The 15848-nt window shown below is 54.1% G+C and overlaps 1 protein-coding gene across 2 annotated transcripts in view; it reads right to left on the bottom strand.

The window, feature by feature from the left end:
• ZRANB3 (zinc finger RANBP2-type containing 3) overlaps positions 1–3738 on the bottom strand; it is a 304617-nt gene extending 300879 nt beyond the window's left edge. For both annotated transcript variants that reach the window (XM_066575145.1, XM_066575143.1), the window contains exon 1: positions 3687–3738. The gene's annotated coding sequence lies outside the window, so the exon portion shown is untranslated. The remainder of the gene's footprint in view (positions 1–3686) is intronic.
• Positions 3739–15848: the final 12110 nt, after the last annotated feature.

The raw sequence follows: 15848 nt of genomic DNA on the forward strand, positions 1-15848 counted from the left end.
AGTAGCATATGAGCCGCCGAGCGCTGATTACAGCTGAGACAATGCAATCAGCTGTTATCAGCTCTTCCTGAGCAGAACACAGCGTGCAGTCCTGCTTGTCAGCTCTTCTGCCAAACGATGGATTTCAGTTCTGCCTGAACTGAACTGAATTGCCTGGCAGAAAAAAGAAAGATGGGCCCATTTACACGCAACGATTATGGCTCAAAAGATGGCTTCTGAGTGAGTTTTTAGCAATAATCGTTGTGTCTAAATGGGCCTTTACACACCAACTGGTCCTCATTATAGCCGCAGAAATTGATTAGACCCCCGGCCTCTCATGATTGGCGCCCCCTGTACGGTAATTCTCCCCATGACCCCGGAGTGCGGCATAAAGTCACATGACAAGTTTTCTGAAGTTCAGTTTCAGTGTGAATCCACATTAGATGGAAGATCCAGCGATCGGAGCGACTACCAGCGAGGCCGGTCATCGGTGCCTGACTAGCCGGGGTCTCACCCCCCAACCGCAGGGGAGGGGGGATATCATGTAACGGGGTGGTGAGTATACTGAGAATGGCGCGACCGAGGAAAACATCCAGCGAAAGGGGATCCCACCGGCCTGCCTACAGGGATCTGCGCCGCCCGCCCGCGGGGATCCGCTCCGTCCGCCCGCCGGCCTGCCCGCGGGGATCCGCTCCGTCCGCCCTGCCCGCGGGGATCCGCTCCGTCCGCCCGCCCTGCCCGCGGGGATCCGCTCCGCCCGCCCACCGGCCTGCCCACGGGGATCCGCTCCGCCCGCCCACCGGCCTGCCCACGGGGATCCGCTCCGCCCGCCAACGGGGGTCCACACCACATTTATTTGCTCCTTAGTAGACGATTTTTAAAGGAGTTCAGAAAAAGAGGAGAGGGGGCGTGGCTAACAGGCGATACAAACCGCGTCACGTTATTAGAGGCGGCACTATTTGGCACATTATTGGTGTAAGCTGCGGAGGCCCGGAGACGCAACAAACCCCGCAGTCATGACTTTAGCTCAGCTCTCGCCCGGATGATGCGGCGTTACGTGCTCCAGATTACGGCGGCACGGCAACTGCCCCTCCCCCGTCTCTCTATTACTCTGCGTTGTTTCACATTGGCGCGTATTTACACACAAACATCACCACGTGTTCTACTATTCCGGAGTGAAGCACCGCAGTCTCCGGGGCCGGCCCACTCACCGCCGGCGGCCGCTGTTTGTTTTGTATGTGTAAAAAACCAGATGACGGAGGAGGAAAACCGCATCCCACCTTGAGCCCCCCCCCCCCCCCCCATGACCACCGCATCCCACCTGGAGCCCCCCTACCCATGACAAGCGCATCCCACCTGGAGCCCCCCCCCCCCATGACAAGCGCATCCCACCTGGAGCCCCCCCCCCCATGACAACCGCATCACACCTGGAGCCCCCCCCCCCGATGACAACCGCATCACACCTGGAGCCCCCCCCCCCATGACAAGCGCATCCCACCTGGAGCCCCCCCCCCCATGACAACCGCATCACACCTGGAGCCCCCCCCGATGACAACCGCATCACACCTGGAGCCCCCCCCCCCATGACAACCGCATCACACCTGGAGCCCCCCCCCCCATGACAACTGCATCACACCTGGAGCCCCCCCCCCATGACAACCGCATCACACCTGGAGCCCCCCCCCCAGGACAACCGCATCACACCTGGAGCCCCCCCCCCACATGACAACCGCATCACACCTGGAGCCCCCCCCCACACACATGACAACCGCATCACACCTGGAGCCCCCCCCCATGACAACCGCATCACACCTGGAGCCCCCCCCATGACAACCGCATCACACCTGGAGCCCCCCCCCCATGACAACCGCATCACACCTGGAGCCCCCCCCCATGACAACCGCATCACACCTGGAGCCCCCCCCCCCCCATGACCACCGCATCCCACCTGGAGCCCCCCTACCCATGACAAGCGCATCCCACCTGGAGCCCCCCCCCCCCATGACAAGCGCATCCCACCTGGAGCCCCCCCCCCCATGACAACCGCATCACACCTGGAGCCCCCCCCCCCCCCGATGACAACCGCATCACACCTGGAGCCCCCCCCCCCCCCCATGACAAGCGCATCCCACCTGGAGCCCCCCCCCCATGACAACCGCATCACACCTGGAGCCCCCCCCCGATGACAACCGCATCACACCTGGAGCCCCCCCCCGATGACAACCGCATCACACCTGGAGCCCCCCCCCCCATGACAACCGCATCACACCTGGAGCCCCCCCCCCATGACAACTGCATCACACCTGGAGCCCCCCCCCCCCCCATGACAACCGCATCACACCTGGAGCCCCCCCCCCCCATGACAACCGCATCACACCTGGAGCCCCCCCCCCCCCAGGACAACCGCATCACACCTGGAGCCCCCCCCCCCCCACATGACAACCGCATCACACCTGGAGCCCCCCCCCACACACATGACAACCGCATCACACCTGGAGCCCCCCCCCATGACAACCGCATCACACCTGGAGCCCCCCCCCCCCCCATGACAACCGCATCACACCTGGAGCCCCCCCCCATGACAACCGCATCACACCTGGAGCCCCCCCCCCATGACAACCGCATCACACCTGGAGCCCCCCCCCCCCCCCATGACAACCGCATCACACCTGGAGCGCCCCCCCCCATGACAACCGCATCACACCTGGAGCCCCCCCCCCATGACAACCGCATCACACCTGGAGCCCCCCCCCCCCCCCATGACAACCGCATCACACCTGGAGCGCCCCCCCCCATGACAACCGCATCACACCTGGAGCCCCCCCATGACAACCGCATCACACCTGGAGCCCCCCCCCCATGACAACCGCATCACACCTGGAGCCCCCCCCCCCATGACAACCGCATCACACCTGGAGCCCCCCCCCCCATGACAACCGCATCACACCTGGAGCCCCCCCCCCCATGACAACCGCATCACACCTGGAGCCCCCCCCCCCATGACAACCGCATCACACCTGGAGCCCCCCCCCCATGACAACCGCATCACACCTGGAGCCCCCCCCCATGACAACCGCATCACACCTGGAGCCCCCCCCCCCCCCATGACAACCGCATCACACTTGGAGCCCCCCCCCCCCATGACCACCGCATCACACTTGGCGCCCCCCCCCCCTCCATGACAACCGCATCACACTTGGAGCCCCCCCCCCCTCCATGACAACCGCATCACACCTGGAGCCCCCCCCCCCAGGACAACCGCATCACACCTGGAGCCCCCCCCCCCACATGACAACCGCATCACACCTGGAGCCCCCCCCACACACATGACAACCGCATCACACCTGGAGCCCCCCCCCATGACAACCGCATCACACCTGGAGCCCCCCCCCCATGACAACCGCATCACACCTGGAGCGCCCCCCCCCCCATGACAACCGCATCACACCTGGAGCCCCCCCATGACAACCGCATCACACCTGGAGCCCCCCCTTCCCATGACAACCGCATCACACCTGGAGCCCCCCCCCCATGACAACCGCATCACACTTGGAGCCCCCCCTTCCCATGACAACCGCATCACACCTGGAGCCCCCCCTTCATGACAACCGCATCACACCTGGAGCCCCCCATGACAACTGAATCACACCTGGAACCCCCTCCCAGACAGCCCTCCACAGTGACGTCACTCACAGCCCGCCACCAACCTGCAAGCGCGCAGAGAAGCAGCCGAATGACGTCATTCAAACTTCGCGCGCTCCGGACGGAAGTGACGACATTAGGGGGCGGGGCATGCACGAGAGCCTGAATTTCCGGCGCCGTGGAAAAACTACAACTCCCAGCATGCCATGGGAGGAAAGAAGGGGCTGCTGCAGGATGTCGCAGCATGCTGGGAATTGTAGTTCTTCCTGTGAGAGCCGCGGAGCCTGGATGACGGACGTTTCATGTGACACCTGGGCCCGCAGCTCCGGGGCCCCTGGAGAGGGAAAGTTGGGCCCACAGCTCCGGGGCCCCTGCAGAGGGATACCAAGGCCATCAGGGCTCCTGCAGAGGGACCCCTGGGCCCCTGGAGGTGACTGGTGCTCTTTGGGGCCTGGCACACAGATATCCGATGCAGTAGAGCCTGACCGCGTGCTCCTGTTTGGGGCCTCGCCCGTATCGCTCGCACGCTTCACGACGCCCCCTGCCTGCTGGGATAAGGTGGTCTCACAGCCGTTATAATGGCGGCTGCCGCGGCGCGATGCGGTTCACCTGCAGAATACCTGGCGTCCGCCTGAAAACAGGTGTGTGCGCAGGTGTCCGCGCTCCTCAGACGGTATCCTGTCCGCGGCGTCCCTGCGCATAGAGGACGGCTCCATGCCAGCCGATCTGCAGACGCCTGAGCGCTAGAATGACCCGCGCCTCAGGGCTCTCCGTACGTTGTGCGTCCGCAGGGCGCGTTCATGCCGCAAACACAGACTCAGCGTTCTCGACGGGTTTGTTGTCACGCGTCTCCTCCTACGTATGTTTGCGTCCCCCGTTGACTTCTATGGGGGCAGAGAGGCGAGTGCATGTTTTTTTGCATGACCAAAATCTGTGCGCAAAATCCCGCCCTGTAAATGAAGCGTGTGAGATGGATGGGCGTCCGAGCGGGCCACGAGCTCCACCTCAAGGACCGCGCCGCTCTGATGCGTTTCCTGTCCACGCGCCTAAGCCACATACGGAAAAACTGCATGGAAGCGCAAACGTTTCTGCGCTGGAGCTCCGCGTGTCGATCCGTGCCAAAACGCGCAGCAGAAAGCTTCGGACTGGGAGGCTTTATAGACGGAATTCCTGCAGACGTTTGAGCAGCGCGTTCGGGCGCTCCGAGGGCCGACCCACGCATAGAACGTGCCATGCGCAGTGCGTCCAACCCATTGACTTCAGCGGTCGCACAGCGCAACCTTCTATTACACATGGAAATACCAGGGAGATGGAACAACAACAGCGCCACCTAGTGTTCCATCACTCCTTATTTGCATATATTACCCAGAGGAGCTTGCATGGCCTATAAGTCTCCTCACACCTTACAGGTGTCTCCCTAAGGAGTGATGACCGTGCCGCACTCTGATGAGGGGCAAAACCCCCAAACTCTGGCTTGGCCTTCAATTCCCAGTCGTTGCATAGACCTGTATGAAGGGTTGAACCTTGATTTTCAGGAATGCTGCCATCCAATAGGTGGCGCTGCAGAGGGATTGTTCCATCGTCCTTATTTGCATATATTACCCAGAGGAGCCTGCATGGCCATATAAGTCTCTTTAAGGAGTGATGATACCCCTCTCGGCACATGAATCCTCCGGGCGTAGCGTGTGCCCACACAGGTGAGCTCCATGTGCCATGTCTGACAGATGGGTGAGATGTCGCACCTGAAAAGAATACATAGAAATTGCAGGCTTAGCGCGCCGGTGTTCTCCGGACTGGCATGGCACCTTCAGTGTGGCACATGATTGGCACCACAACCCGCTACTTCAGGCTTTCCCCTGAACTGTAAACCCTTTCGCTTCCTTCGGCGGTCGTCTTGTGCGGTTCAGACGCCGAGGAAACAGCTTGGAAATCCTCCATGAACAGAATCCGAGGAGTCGTGGTTTTTGATTTTTTATACAGTGCTCTTCAGTAGTCGCTGGAAACGCAAGACAACGGCGCCTCCTGCGTCTCGCAGTTCGTACTGTGAAATGTACGGCAAAGTCTCAATACAAGAAAACCTCTAGCTGTAGCCTACCTGCAACGGCGTTTCCACCTTAACTTAACCCCTCCCCCAACTTATCACCTTTAGATACACCTTATGTTGTTCTATGTATTCTGGGAAGGTTGAGAAGCAATATGGTGGCCACCCCCGCTGCTGCGGACCCGGCCGTCCTCTCCACGGCACATTCCACCTCCCATTCTGGGGTTCCATTTTGGTTTATATCTAAAACAGAATGATGGAAGTTGTCATCGGAGAAAGCCGAAGCTGCTTGTCCGTGGTGTTACATCTAGGCGCTGCTCCCCGAGTACGTGTGCGTTCTGTTACGTGATTCGCACTCACCAACTGGCGGAACTCAGAAACCGCGGACATAACTAAGAAACAAACATAAATCATGCTAACAAAAGCCTCACCGGCATACAGATGGGAAAACTGGAGGATGTACCCGGCATTGGATCGTATTCTGGACAAGAGCCTTAAGCCTGTGAGCCCACGTCAGGGGTCCTCATTGTCTCGCGGGTCTTACTCTAACATGACAACTTCAACATGAAACTTCCTGGCGTGGGAGGCGATCGTATCAACAGGGACGACCCCACGCTGGAGCCTGAGGACCTACTTAGATCTAGATGATGAACAACAACAGGCCAGGGATTTGCATACAAAATAACACCATGCACCCTGAACATGGTCACACCAGCTGCAGACACACAGGAACGTGGCACTGAACATGGTCACACCAGCTGCAGACACACAGGAACGTGGCACTGAACATGGTCACACCAGCTGCAGACACACAGGAACGTGGCACTGAACATGGTCACACCAGCTGCAGACACACAGGAACGTGGCACTGAACATGGTCACACCAGCTGCAGACACACAGGAACGTGGCACTGAACATGGTCACACCAGCTGCAGACACACAGGAACGTGGCACTGAACATGGTCACACCAGCTGCAGACACACAGGAACGTGGCACTGAACATGGTCACACCAGCTGCAGACACACAGGAACGTGGCACTGAACACGGCACAAGCAGAGGAAAGCCCAGCGCCTCTAGACAGGGGGCTGGTATATATGAGCAGCAGACTTGGAGCATTGGCTGGCCGGAGAAATCCACACCCAGTTGTGGAGCTGCGCTGCTGGAAACCCATGTGGAACAACAAATCCCAGCAGCACACCCTAACACGTGGGCTCTAATAGTAATCTTTATTTGTATAGTGCCAACTTATTCTGCAGCAAGGTGGGGTGGTACAGGGAGTGTGGCGTGAAATGTACACGATAGGCGTAATTTGAAGGTGGGAGACTAAGTCGGGACAGTTGGTATGCTTCTTTGAAGACGTGAGTTTTTAGGGCACGTCTGAAACTCCATGCATCAGGGATTGTCCGGATGTCTTGGGGTAGAGGGTTCCATAGGGACGGTGCTGCTCTAGAGAGGTCCTGGAGGCGAGCGTGTGAGGTCCGTATTAGGGGGACGTCTAGTCTGACTGTTGGCAGAGACGAGTGTACGGGCTGGGTGATGTACGGACAGGAGGGAGGTGATCTACGGTGGTGCGGGACCATGGAGAGCCCTGTGGGTGTGGGTTATGAGTTTGAATTGAGTTCTGCAGTGGATGGGCAGCCAGTGCAATGACTGGCATAGTGCAGAGGCGTCTGAGAAGCGGCTGGACACTTAGTTTGGATTGTAGAAGGGAGAGTCTGGTGTGAGGAAGGCCAATCAGAAGTGAGTTACAGTGAGCTTCTGTGCCGGAAAGAACAATGCTTCCATCAGATGGAGATCTGCTGTTTCTGCAGGTTTCTAATATGGCAGCCATTCACCCCAAGCCCCCTATTGTACCTGCGTTGCGGTACAACCCCTGACCTGTGTGTCTGCCTCCTGGCACACCTGTTCTGCAGTGAGAAGCGGTTTCTGCAGTTTGCAGTATAGCCACTATTGAGCAAGACGTTGCTGAAGAGTTGTGACTTCAGACAGCATGTTGGTTGGGGACCCAGCAGTATGTTAAGGCCACGTGAGAGTAGAAGGACATAAGTGCACTCACATGAGTGATGGAAATCTATTTAGGTGGCTTACCACCGATACGAGTCAGGTGACAGTGAGTTTAGTGCTGCTGAGACGGTTGTTGTTGTTAGCTGTTTAGTCGTTCATGCCCCTCGGCAGCCCTACAGACGAGCCCCCGCCATGTTTTTCGGTTTTGCTTCTTTCAGTTGTGTGATAACCATGCCAGTATCCGCTCTGACAGTATCAACCATCGTGTCCTTTGGCTCCAGGTCTTCTTTTGCCGCTGATCTGTCCAACCATTATAGATTTTTCTAGTGACTCTGCTCACATTTATATGGCCAAAATTAGTGAGCCTGAGCCTGGCCATCTTGCCCTCTGGTGAGCCTGAGCCGGAGTCTGGCCATCTTGCTCTCCGCTTATGTATCAGGTCTTGATGCTGAGACTGATGGCAGTAATAAACAAAGCAAATGACACAGCATAACCAGGACAAGGGGCGGTGATTACCGCCATGGGGGTAGCTGGGAAGGCTCAAGGAAAGCATGTGCCCCGGGTACAGTGAGGGCCAATGGGGAGCCAGGGGGAGCACATGCCCCAGGTGCAGTCAGAACTGAGGAGGGGGCAGGATGAACATGTGCCCTGGGTGCAGTCAGGATGGAGGGGGAGCATGTGCCCTGGGTGCAGTCAGGATGGAGGGGGAGCATGTGCCCTGGGTGCAGTCAGGATGGAGGGGGAGCATGTGCCCCGAGTGCCGTCAGGATGGAGGGGGGGGGAGCATATACCCTGGGTGCAATCAGGACGAAGGGGGGACAGGCTAGCAGTTTAACCCCCTCTAGTGTACCCAGAACAGAGCTGATTCTGCAGAAAAAAGACATTGCAGTTTTGGCAAACGCAGCTCATTCTACTTGTAACGGGGGCATCACCACTTATCGGGCCACCAACATGTTTTTGATATCATTTTTAAGCCAAGATTTATTGCTGTATTGCTTAGAGAATTGGAGATGCAGCCATCTAACTGGAGGATGGACATACAGAATTTCCATGTCTGTTTGAGGGGGCAAGGGAGCAGTGACATGCAATCGCCCCTCATCAGTCTGAGCACATATTTCCTCTCCATCACATATTCACCTCAAAATGGTGCAAAAAAGCTTCTGCATCTCCACAGCGCCCCTCGGGGGATCTGGAAGCATTTGATGTTCATTCTGTTGCAGTAAAATGTCCTCGCTTTTTGCTATTTCGCTGTCGTTTTTTTTATTTTGGGGGGTGTATCAATCTTGATTCCTTACACGGGTGAAGTAAAGTCTGGCTACATCTATGATTGCTGCGTACATTAAGCCGGGCGCCCTTGCTGTGTCTTAAAGCACTCGAGCCGCTGGCGTGAAGGGTCAGACAGTCGCCGTTCCGGACAGAGGATCTAAGAAAGTGGGAGAAGCTAAAGGACAACAGGACTGCGACCTTGGAGGGTCTGAGACGTGAGGGGCGATGTCCGCTATGGACAGACACCAGGGAAGAGAGTCGTCTTATAAGCTGTTGGCGAGCCTCTGCACCCGGAGCAAGCGTCTCTCTGGGGAGAGAAGTTCTCGTTTATACCCCTCAGGGGTGGCATCAGGACTCTTCCCCTTTGGTGCAGTCAGCTCAGGCGCTATTCACACGGGCGAGTGCGCTGGTTGTCAGTGAGAAGTTGACCGTTTTACCTGCAATCTCATGGCAGTTTTCATGTGTGTACAATACGTTTTACCTATAAACCTGCACTTTGCATCAGATTTACATCCATTTCTTACAAACCTGGAAAAATCCCATGTGGTTCAAATAATAAAATACTTTAAAAACAAGCTGCCCGCACATGCCAACCCCACAGAGAATAATGGGCAACTCTTCAACCAGGACATGCGGTGACTCAAACTATCACTTCAAGTGAAAAATTGTTCATGTGAATTAACCCATTCAGATGAATGCTTTATTTTACTCTGCAGGTTTTGTCCATTTTGGAATCAATCTCTGTTGCTGGAGTTTCGGGAGAGGAATGTTGTTCTCTTCTTGTCTGATGGAGAACTCTAGCTGCTCTACAGTCATCAGTCATATTTGTCGGATTGTTCGTTTCATAATGCGCCAAATGTTTCCTATTGGTGAAAAATCCGGACTGCAGTTGGCCGGTTCACCCTGGACTCTTCTCCTGTAAAGCTGTTGGAATGGATGTAGTATATGGTGGAAGGTCTAGACTACAGGCGGCCGGTTCACCCTGGACTCTTCTCCTTTGAAGCTGTTGTGATTGATGCAGTATATGGTGGAAGGTCTGGACTGCAGGCGGCCGGTTCACCCTGGACTCTTCTCCTTTGAAGCTGTTGTGATTGATGCAGTATATGGTGGAAGGTCTGGACTGCAGGCGGTCGGTTCACCCTGGACTCTTCTGTGAAGTCATGCTGTTGTGATTGATATAGTATGTGGTGGAAGGTCTGGACTGCAGGAGGCCGGTCTACCCCGGACTCTCCTGTGAAGTCATGCTGTTGTGATGGATGTAGTATATGGTGGAAGGTCTGGACTGCAGGCGGCCGGTTCACCCGGACTCTTCTCCTGTGAAGCTGTTGTGATGGCTGCAGTATATGGTGGAAGGTCTGGACTGCAGGCGGCCGGTTCACTCCGGATTAGTCTCCTGTGAAGCTGTTGAGATGGATGTAGTATATGGTGGAAGGTCTGGACTGCAGGCGTCCGGTTCACCACGCACTCTTCTCTTGTGAAGCTGTTGAGATGGCTGCAGTATATGGTGGAAGGTCTGGACTGCAGGCGGCCAGTTCACCCCGAAATCTTCTCCTGTGAAGCTGTTGTGATGGATGTAGTAAATGGTGGAAGGTCCGTACTGCAGGCGGCTGGTTCACCCCGGACTCTTCTCCTGTGAAGCTGTTGTGATGGATGTAGTATGTGGTGGAAGGTCTGGACTGCAGGCGGCCGGTTCACCCCGGACTCTTCTCCTGTGAAGCTGTTGTGATGGGTGCAGTATATGGTGGAAGGTCTGGACTGCAGGAGGCCGGTTCACCCCGGACTCTTCTTCTGTGAAGCTGTTGTGATGGCTGCAGTATATGGTGGAAGGTCCGTACTGCAGGCGGCTGGTTCACCCCGGACTCTTCTCCTGTGAAGCTGTTGTGATGGATGTAGTATGTGGTGGAAGGTCTGGACTGCAGGCGGCCGGTTCACCCCGGACTCTTCTCCTGTGAAGCTGTTGTGATGGGTGCAGTATATGGTGGAAGGTCTGGACTGCAGGAGGCCGGTTCACCCCGGACTCTTCTTCTGTGAAGCTGTTGTGATGGCTGCAGTATATGGTGGAAGGTCTGGACTGCAGGCGACTGGTTCACCTCGGACTCTTCTCCTGTGAAGCTGTTGTGATGGATGTAGTATGTGGTGAAAGGTCTGGACTGCAGGTAACCAGTCCCCCCCCCCCCCCCCCCCCCGCCCCCGGACTCTTCTGTGAAGCCATACTGCTGTGATGGATGCAGTACGTGCTTTAGCATTGTCTTGCTGAAATATAGAAGGTCTTCCCTGAAAGAGACGTCTGGATGGGGCATATGTTGTTCTATAACCTCTATATACCGCCAGCATTTATATTGCCTGTCAGGATGTGTAAGCTGCCCATGCTATAGGCACTAATGTACCGCCATACCATCAGAGAGGCAGGACTGTGCGCTGATAAGCTGGATGGTGCCTCTCCTCCGGTGTCCACAGAACACGGCGTCTGCGGTTTCAAAACAGAATTTCACATTTTGATTCCTCTGATCACAGAGCAGTTTTCCATTCTGCCTGGGTCCATTGTAAATGAGCTTTGGCCCAGAGAGGACGCCGGCGTTTCTGGATTGTGTTGATATATGGCTTCATATACACAGACTGATATCTGGAAGTATTCCTGAACCCATGCGTGATTTGTATTACAGAATCATGCCTGTTATTAATGCAGTGCTGCCTGAGGGCCGGAGATCTCGACTGTCCAATATTGACCGTCAGTCTTGCGCCTTGTGCACATGAATTTCTCCAGACTTGATGATTTTCTGTACTGTAGATGGTGGGATATACAAAGTCCTCCCAACTTTGAGGCACATTTTCATGAAACAGTTCCATGATTTTTAGATGCCATTGTCATAGATTGGTAAACCTCTGACCATCTCTGCTTCTGAGAGACTCGGCCTCAGCTAAGTTATAAATGAAATAGAGTAATGTCCTGATATGTTCTGTATACTATGGGGAATACTATCTGGTTAGATGAGACATTTATTTACATTTTATACAGTGTCTTAATATTTCTCCAATTGGACTTGTATTACATATGATGCCCCCCAAGAAGTGCTAAAACTGCTCAAGATGTCAGGATAATGGCACAACATAAAGTCTTACTTCCTCACCTGATCCCCCGCCACTCCCGTTCTGCCAATACTCAGTCGCCCGCTGCTCTCCACTGCCCTCTGCAGGTTGACATCACTGACACCACTAAATAGCTGCAGGGGGCATTGGGTAGCCCCTTTAATTTGCATGGATTCCATGTAATAGAACAAATATGTTGTTGCCAGTGGCAGATTGCAATATAGGCTGCTTGGGTGGCTGTCCAGGGCCCGAGGTTCCCAGGGGTTCCATGGCTTCCCAAATCGCCTACTGGTCCAGCATCAAAAGAAATCTGTCACAGATCAGTGAGGCTTGCGGCTTACTTTTGTTTCTACTCTCCTGTTCAATGCGGAGCCTAGTGCTGGTACAGTATTTAGACAAGTGGGCAGTCACCAGGGCATGATGTCAGATTTGGTATTGTATGTATGTACTGTAGTAAGTTTGATTCTGATACCTTATTCATGTAGTAATCTCAGTTCTGTTACCATATCTGTGCGGTAAGCTCAGTTCTGTTACCATATCTATGCGGTAATCTCAGTTCTGTTACCATATCTATGCGGTAATCTCAGTTCTGTTACCATATCTGTGCGGTAAGCTCAGTTCTGTTACCATATCTGTGCGGTAAGCTCAGTTCTGTTACCATATCTGTGCGGTAAGCTCAGTTCCGTTACCATATCTGTGCGGTAAGCTCAGTTCCGTTACCATATCTGTGCGGTAAGCTCAGTTCTGTTACCATATCTATGCGGTAAGCTCAGTTCTGTTACCATATCTGTGCGGTAATCTCAGTTCTGTTACTATATCTGTGCGGTAATCTCAGTTCCGTTACCATATCTGTGCGGTAAGCTCAGTTCCGTTACCATATCTGTGCGGTAAGCTCAGTTCCGTTACCATATCTGTGCGGTAAGCTCAGTTCCGTTACCATATCTGTGCGGTAAGCTCAGTTCCGTTACCATATCTGTGCGGTAAGCTCAGTTCCGTTACCATATCTGTGCGGTAAGCTCAGTTCCGTTACCATATCTGTGCGGTAAGCTCAGTTCCGTTACCATATCTGTGCGGTAATCTCAGTTCCGTTACCATATCTGTGCGGTAATCTCAGTTCCGTTACCATATCTGTGCGGTAAGCTCAGTTCCGTTACCATATCTGTGCGGTAAGCTCAGTTCCGTTACCATATCTGTGCGGTAAGCTCAGTTCCGTTACCATATCTGTGCGGTAAGCTCAGTTCTGTTACTATATCTATGTAGTAAACTTGATTCTGGTACTAGATATCTATTATATTCACCTCTGATACTGTATGTATCTATACAGTAAGCTTATCGTACCAAAACTATCTATGTAGTAAGCTTGGTTCTGTTACTGTATCTATGTAGTAAGCATCAGAGCATTTTAAAGCATTGGACCAACGCAGTGCCCACGATCTTCATGCAGCCCGGGCCCATGGAGCCAAGTGGTAAGGGGCACAGTAAATAAAGAGGGTGTCTCCAGAGCCGGCACCTTTGCTGGGCTATTTTCGCCCTACCTTGATGTAACTATTTTGAATTCTGTTGGGAAGCCTAGTCCGCTGCATTGTCCTATACAGAACATCCCGTAAACAAAGACCTGTAACGCACCACATAGTTTTAGTAAAGGGAACCCACTGGTACTGTATGTTCCTGTATGTCCACACAGCGAGATATGCCCCGAGCATCTGTTGTACGCAAAGTTTGGTGAATTCTCAAGTATGGTTCACGTAGGAAAAAATAGATGTTGTATCACAGTCGTGGCGACCCATGACCTTCCAGCAGTCCGCATTCTCCCCCTTGTGGTTGGAACCATCACAATTTCGTCCCATGCTAACTCAAGCCCAATACAAAATCTGTAGCCCCCCCTTATGTGCCATTCACAATGCTGGTCTGACAGACGGACCCCTTGGCCCGTCAGGCCCGAGTGCGACTGTTACTTCTGCACCCCCTATAGCAGCGCTCCAGGCAGGCCACTTAAGAGCCTTTGCACACTGAGCCATATTGCTGTTATTGCCCTCAACTACACAATACTTTTCTTGCAATCGTAGCGGATAAAACTGAAGTGTCTCAGAAGCCGCAAATGTGCAAAGCTGACAGGTTGCAATTTAAATATAGATGCAGAGAAGAGCGTCGGGTGGGAGGTGATAATGAGCGCCTCGCAACGCTCAACACCGAAACGCCAAAGCCAATGCTCAGATAACTGCAATTTGTTTCCTTCTTTGCTTGTCAGAGCCTCAAAACACCCGCGGCTATTCCACACCGCAAGTTATATCCTCATCCGGCGGCGAGATGCACAATTAGAAAGGCACTTCAAAATCTCCTAAAAATGATCCCAGTTTTGCAAAAAGGAAAATATAATGATATAGTACTTGGTAACAAATATTTGAGGACCCCCAAAATCCCCAGTACATATGGGATTATGCTCATATGTTGGCCCTCTACTCCTATCATCTGCTGGGTAGATATAAAACGTATGCTGCACAATGGACAGTGTGCAATTCTATAATATACATCCAGTACACCCACCGCCCCTTTATTACTCCCATCTACTGACCGCCCCTTTATTACCCCCATCTACTGACCGCCCCTTTATTACTCCCATCTACTGACCGCCCCTTTATTACCCCCCATCTACTGACCGCCCCTTTATTACCCCCCATCTACTGACCGCCCCTTTATTACCCCCCATCTACTGACCGCCCCTTTATTACCCCCCCATCTACTAACCGCCCCTTTGTTACCCCTCATCTACTGACCGCCCCTTTGTTACCCCTCATCTACTGACCGCCCCTTTATTACCCCTCATCTACTGACCGCCCCTTTATTACCACTCATCTACTGACCGCCCCTTTATTGCTCCCATCTACTGACCGCCCCTTTATTGCTCCCATCTACTGACCGCCCCTTTATTGCTCCCATCTACTGACCGCCCCTTTATTGCTCCCATCTACTGACCGCCCCTTTATTGCTCCCATCTACTGACCGCCCCTTTATTGCTCCCATCTACTGACCGCCCCTTTATTGCTCCCATCTACTGACCGTCCCTTTATTGCTCCCATCTACTGACCGCCCCTTTATTACCCTCATCTACTGACCGCCCCTTTATTACCCTCATCTACTGACCGCCCCTTTATTACCCTCATCTACTGATCGCCCCTTTATTACTCCCACCTACTGACCGCCCCTTTATTACCCCTCATCTACTGACCGCCCCTTTATTACTCCCATCTACTGACCGCCCCTTTATTACCCCCCCATCTACTGACCGCCCCTTTTATTACCCCTCATCTACTGACCGCCCCTTTATTACCCCTCATCTACTGACCGCCCCTTTATTACCCCTCATCTACTGACCGCCCCTTTATTACCCCTCATCTACTGACCGCCCCTTTATTACCCCTCATCTACTGATCGCCCCTTTATTACTCCCATCTACTGACCGCCCCTTTATTACCCCTCATCTACTGACCGCCCCTTTATTACTCCCATCTACTGACCGCCCCTTTATTACCCCTCATCTACTGACCGCCCCTTTATTGCTCCCATCTACTGACCGCCCCTTTATTACCCCCCATCTACTGACCGCCCCTTTATTACCCCCCATCTACTGACCGCCCCTTTATTACCCCCCATCTACTGACCGCCCCTTTATTACCCCCCATCTACTGACCGCCCCTTTATTACCCCTCATCTACTGACCGCCCCTTTATTACCACTCATCTACTGACCGCCGCTTTATTGCTCCCATCTACTGACCGCCCCTTTATTACCACTCATCTACTGACCGCCGCTTTATTGCTCCCATCTA

Source organism: Eleutherodactylus coqui, chromosome 8, assembly GCF_035609145.1.
Source record: "Eleutherodactylus coqui strain aEleCoq1 chromosome 8, aEleCoq1.hap1, whole genome shotgun sequence".
In the NCBI taxonomy this organism is placed as follows: Eukaryota; Metazoa; Chordata; class Amphibia; order Anura; family Eleutherodactylidae; genus Eleutherodactylus; species Eleutherodactylus coqui.